This window comes from Cygnus olor, chromosome 20, assembly GCF_009769625.2.
Source record: "Cygnus olor isolate bCygOlo1 chromosome 20, bCygOlo1.pri.v2, whole genome shotgun sequence".
Taxonomy (NCBI): domain Eukaryota; kingdom Metazoa; phylum Chordata; class Aves; order Anseriformes; family Anatidae; genus Cygnus; species Cygnus olor.
In genome coordinates, this window is record NC_049188.1 from 1,901,501 (window position 1) to 1,907,500 (window position 6,000).

Here is a 6,000-nt window from a genome sequence, read left to right on the forward strand (position 1 = left end):
TGAATACATTACTAGCCATGATAAAGATGATCCACCCTATATTTATATAAAACACATACATGACCTTGGCAACTGGTGGGTGGTACATGTGTTCTTGGCAGACCGCAGTGAGCTTATTTGCAAAGGGGGATTTCACTCCAGAAAGAGAGCAAAACATGAGTCCTACTTTGAGGTTTGACTCTCTTGTTTCAACCCCTGTATTCCCAGGTTATCCCTCGCAGGGGAAGGCCAGCAGCGATCTGAGCAGGGGAGAGGATGGAAGGCTTTCTGCGCCTGGCGCAGGAGCACAGAGCCGGCCTGAGGGTTCCCAGGGACAGAGCTGCAGCGCTGCGTCCTGGCCAGCTGTGCAGGACTCTGTTTCCCCCAGCAGGAAGATGCCCCTAGCATCTGCAGGCACCTCCAGGCACAGCCCCAGAGAAGACGAAGGAAAAGCAGCCCTTTAAGAAACAAATTTTCCTCTGCTCCCCTGGAACTGAGCTGAGCCTGGTAAATTATTGCAGATCTCAGAAAAGTGCAACTTCTTTCCCCCAGTTATCACTCCCGATGGCTTCCTTATGGTGTCATTGCTCAATGATCCCACAAATGCTTATGGCCCAATCCAGCTATCCCCAAAGTACGGGACAATGCTCCCAACAATATCAGCAGCAGATAAAATGGGCTTTCCAGCCGCAGCATTAGAAAGCTAACGATGCCAGGAGTTACTCGGCTCAGCATCTTCAGAAAGCGCCTGCGCAAGTCAGGCATCTGAATTCCACTAGACCAACGGGGCATCAAGCTGCTACCTGCCACAGACACAGCCCAATTCTAATTTTACCAAGTCTTTCTGTTTTGCAACAGGAGGATGAACTCCCTGCCTCAGTCCCTCAATATGAAAAAAAACCCACAACTATATGCCTTTTCCTCTGGGGTTCTGAATGCAAATTTGCAGCTTTCTTACCTGCCTTTCTATCTGTACTCAATTTGCAGTACGCAAAGTCATTCTCAGCATCCTCTCAAGTGATCATAAAAATATGCATTTATACTGGTGGACTAAGTCAATAGCAAAGAATTAAACTAATCAGTGTTTAACGAAGTCAGTGCCTAATAGTGCATTAGCCAGTGTCCCTGTGTAAGTAAAGACTCCTGTTTTTATACCTCTTGGTCTTAGCTCAAGAGTTCAGTTTGGAATTTGAGTCCTCCAGGTACTTACAGGCTAATAAAATCAAAATATCCTGATGGACAAGAAGCAAAGCATGTTACGGGTTAAAATAATACAAGAATCTATTTTTTCCACTGTGTTGTGATCCATAAAAATCACCCTGAGCCTTTCCTCTTTCTTCTCTGCCTGTGAAGCCAATTGCTTTGATTGCAGTGATATGAGCTTGCTGAAATGACTTGCCCTTGCTTGTGAAGCAAATGGAACATGCTAATAGAACTTATCGCATTACCCGATGCAAAAGTGCCATAGCTCATTACTTTAAGATAAAAGGATATCATTGCAGACGGGAAGCAGAATTGACTTTCTGAGGCCCGACTTGATGATGATTTAATCAACTGCTCTCTTTCACTTCTCATCTCTGCGCCTGTCGGTTTCACAGGTGCTGTTAAATGAGACACTCAGAAAGTGAGCGGAGGGAAAGAAATTGCTGTCATTACTTTTCAAGAAAGGAGGTATGCAAATTTTCGACAGAAAGATTGCGTTCATAATGGGCCTGGTAAAATACAAGGATCATGCTTGACAGGTGAGGGCAAGTCATTTGTACGTCCTTAAAGTGAAGCAACCATCCTCATTTAGAAATTGTGCTCGATAAGAGAAGCTACAAATGAAAACCATGCAATGGCTGAGAAGCAGCAAGCAAACCTTTGAAGGCTTTGCTACTGCAGATCTGCCTTCAGCAGGTGCCTGGCGTGCCTTCACACATGTCTATTCCTAACTGCCAGATGGCCAAAGTTTGACCTCAGTTTCTCACAGAGAACTCCTCTTACATGTTTTCCCTTTTTTTTTTTTTTTTTTTTTTTACTGTCAGCTTTACATTTGCAGTCCGGGGCCTGAGAGTTTCTTTCTTTCTTCATCATCACTGCCAGAAATAGAAATCACAAGAAAAAAACTAAGTGAGGATTGAGTTAACTTTGAAAATCAGCTTTGAAAATCAATCGGTTGGAGGTGAAATTTGTTTTCTTCTGCATGCAACAGAGTATTACAGATCTTGGATAGTCCAGAGCTTATGGTTCATATGCCAAGTAAAAAGCAAAGAGAATGATCCACAAAAAGGATGAAAAAATGCTTTTCCTGGGCCCAAAAGGAACCTGGCGTCCTGTGTGATTGCAACACCAGAGGAAAGGAACAAAAGAGAGTAGTTTAACATCCTATTGACCTAATGGAAAACCTCTGATATTCCAAAATTAGAAGTTAAAAAAAGGACTATAATAGAGATGATGAATTATGTACAGGTTAAAAACACTCTATAGATCTTGGATGGCCATTGAGCTGTTTGGATCATTTTAAATGGGGAAATGAGAACTACCAGGCTCTTATTGGTGTAAATCATGTTTTCAATCAGAGCCTGATAGCCAGCCACAATGAGCAGATTCCTTGGGGACTGCACTGTATGCAAGTTATGGACACAGCAGTTAAGTTATAAAGATGCTGACATTCCACCTCGGATAACAGCATAAGATTTACATAGAATTAATGCCATGAATACTTAGAATTAAATAAGAAAATAGCCAGGAAGTATTGCCACAAAGGAAGCTTGATACAATGGAAAAGGATTAAAATAAAAGCACACACCATATTAATTCTACTCATACATGCATTTTAAGAATTGTAAATATTCTTTCTCAAGATACACAGTTTGTTTGATTCAAATGCCTCTAGATTTTTCATGAAATAAAATCTTATTAATCTTATTAAATCTTAGTCGATCTTTTGACTATGTGTTGGGTTCTTAACCCCCTCCGTATCTACGCAAAGGGTAGCAAGCCCATAATGCTCTATAGATCTACCTCATCTCTTTCCAGAAACACTTCATTGTAGGTTGAAAAGGAACATGATCGAGGAGAGAGAGCTTCGTGCTAGGATGGAAGATCTACCTGTGACACTGGCTATCTGCATCACCTCAGGCATGTCACTTGTCTATTCTTCTGTCAGCCTTTTGTTTTTCATCTATTTTGGCTATTAAATGGTACAGGTTAGGATTTGGGCAGTTTTCACTATATATGTTTACAAAGTGTAAAGCATAATAGGGCATTTTTCTTCAAGAACTTTGGTCCTAGTAAATAGAACAGATAAAGAAAAAAGCACCAAGACTTGGATCAGGCCCTAGGCACATCATGCCTATTTTCAATATAAATCTCATCTTCCACCAACTAAACTGTACGACCTACAGCAAATTACATCGTTTCAACAGAAAATTATTTTTATTTTAAATTACATAAGTACACACAAAGAAGCAGCAATAAAGTATCAATAACACAGTACAGGAGTTGTCATCCTCTACAGGCTGCAGCAACTCCAACACAAAATGGCTGCTGAAACACACATGAAGAGAGATTCAATTGGTGTGTACGATAAATCAGAAATAATATCTGAAACTAAAAATAATAAAGAAAAAGCTGTCTCTTCTTTCCCAAACAAGAAGAACTGTCTAGCTTTTCAGCTCTGTATCTTTACTCTAGGCTAAGTAATTTAAAGTGAATTGTGTAAATAATAAATAATAATAACAATAATCCCCCAAACAACCCAAAACAATTGATCCTTAGGGATAAGACCTCAACAGTTGAGCTATAAACCTTTGAACATTGGATTTTAATGGATACTAAAAAACTCTTAACTAAGCCATATAAATATAACCTGAAACAAAATGATTTGTGTTGTAAGCTGTTTGCAAACTCCCATAAATGTTCCTCATTGTCATAATGCCAGAAAAATAACTCAAACTGCATACTCAGCCCTGTAAACTGGCTTCTGTGTTGTGGTTTCATTCTCTTTTTCACTCTCTGTTTTATAATTCATTACTCGCATGGTTGTTATATATTATTACTATTATTTATTGCTGCCTTTTTCATTTTTGTACTATTTATAAATTGTCTGCGCTAGACCTGAGGGAAGACAAGGATTATTCTACATCTACTGCAAGTAAATATAAATTGTAAAGACAATGGCACACTTTGGCCTGCCTGCCTCAAATTTCCTGTTTTGACGTACTGTATGCTGAAATTTGGAATCTGTACTCTCTTATTAGAAAATGAATGCATTATGGTTGTGGGTTTTTTTTGTATTTTTTTTTCTGAATGCTACAATTATAATAATTGGATTTAAAACAGGAGTTGCATTTCTCCATTTAGAGGTAAGCATAATTGTACAACACTGATTTATCAGATAGACTCAATCCTTTGTTATTCCTGGAGAGGCTAGGAGAAGGTGAGAGTATCAACAGTTGGGTGAGATGCTACCCAACAGAGCATCCACTGCTGGGGCTTCCTCCTCCACTAACGAACAGGTAGAAGCAGTACCTTGGCATGCACGAATGGCCCTTTTAGGAATGCGCTACTTCTCTCTTCCTCTGTCTTCCTCAGGACCTCTTGTAACGAGTCCTAAATCCGGGTGTGCCTCCTCTCTTCTGAGAAACGTCTCCCCACTACTCTGACTGCTGTCTACAGTGTCCTGGTGTAAGAAAGCTGGGACTCACAGTGCTCAAGAGGTGGTTGCACTTAGAATAGAAAGATGGGAGCTTCAGAGAGGCCCCAATCTCTGTTGGAGGAACATTCCTAAGTATAAATATTCACCACGGAAACCAGGCCCTCCATTTACCACCAATGCACTTCTAGCAGGGGTATATGAAGGGTGTGTGTTTGTTTTTCTCACTGCTGCATTAACCCACCACCAGAGTAAGGTGATAAAACCTCCTGTATCATAAATGATATCGCAGACTCCATGACTGTTATCAGCAGTGGCAAATTACCTTGCACAGCCAAGGCAAGGTATTGCTTTGAATAGCTGGCTTTTAGCACAGTGTTCAGAAAAATTATCCTTGTCCAGGCGAGTCTTGGAAAATGCAGGAGTTTTGCCAGCAACAACTGTGTTTAAGCACGGCTGTAGCTAACACAGCGCTGAGTGTCGCGAAGACTGGCTGTATGTGCCTTTTTCAGCTGCGATGGGACTGAGACTTCACAGTGTTAGAAATCATCTCTTCCAAAGGGAAACCCCACGGAAGGGCCAGGAGACATCCTGAATGTGAAACACGGGATTTGACATCAAACCTTTTGTCAAGAAAGCAGGGAGACACTGAAATAGCAGGGGACGCATCTTGCAAAGCAAGACCGTTTGGGAATCTGGGGAGCCATCCATGGGAGGCCTATGAGACGTCGCATCTCAGATCTTCGTGGTCACCTCTATCCCACAGGTAGAAAACCTCTCTAGATTCTTCCCACTTGTTTTCTGTCTGCATGGTCCCAGCAAACCATCTGCAGCTTTGTACAGCATCCATAAAGGAATTATAAACTGCTCGGTCTGTGCTGTAGTTCTGAGACAGATTACATAAAACATGGAAATTCATTGCTCTCTCCAGAGATGCTCTCTATGAATACAGAGCCCTGGAATTTCACAAGGGACTTTTTACACAGGTAGAGACTCCCTCTATTCTATAGACTGTAGGTGCCAAACTACTGGAAATTCAGTTCTGATCTCTTCTGAAAATTTAGTAGGAGGAAGGCTCTGAGATTTCAGACATGCCCTCTTCACAAAAACCTCTGTAGGCTACATCTATAAAAGGAGCTGAATAAAAAGATGCAAAGGGTAGAAGCTAGATTAGTGTAGATTGGTGCATATTTTAAAAAATAGAAAAATATAAAATATATAACATAATTTAGAACTACAATAATTCACTTAAAAATAGAGCAGGTTATCCCTAACTGAAAAAAAAATAATGAAAAATTTAAACCTTGCCTAAATTCTGTGCCCTAGTTCAGTCAGAGTTACTGTACTCAAGGCAGTACAATTAATTAGTGGAGATCATATAG

At 40.5% G+C, this 6,000-nt stretch overlaps 1 protein-coding gene across 10 annotated transcripts in view; it reads right to left on the reverse strand.

The window, feature by feature from the left end:
• The window catches only part of AUTS2 (activator of transcription and developmental regulator AUTS2), a 763,430-nt gene that overhangs the window by 244,780 nt on the left and 512,650 nt on the right, over positions 1-6,000 (reverse strand). The window lies entirely within an intron of this gene.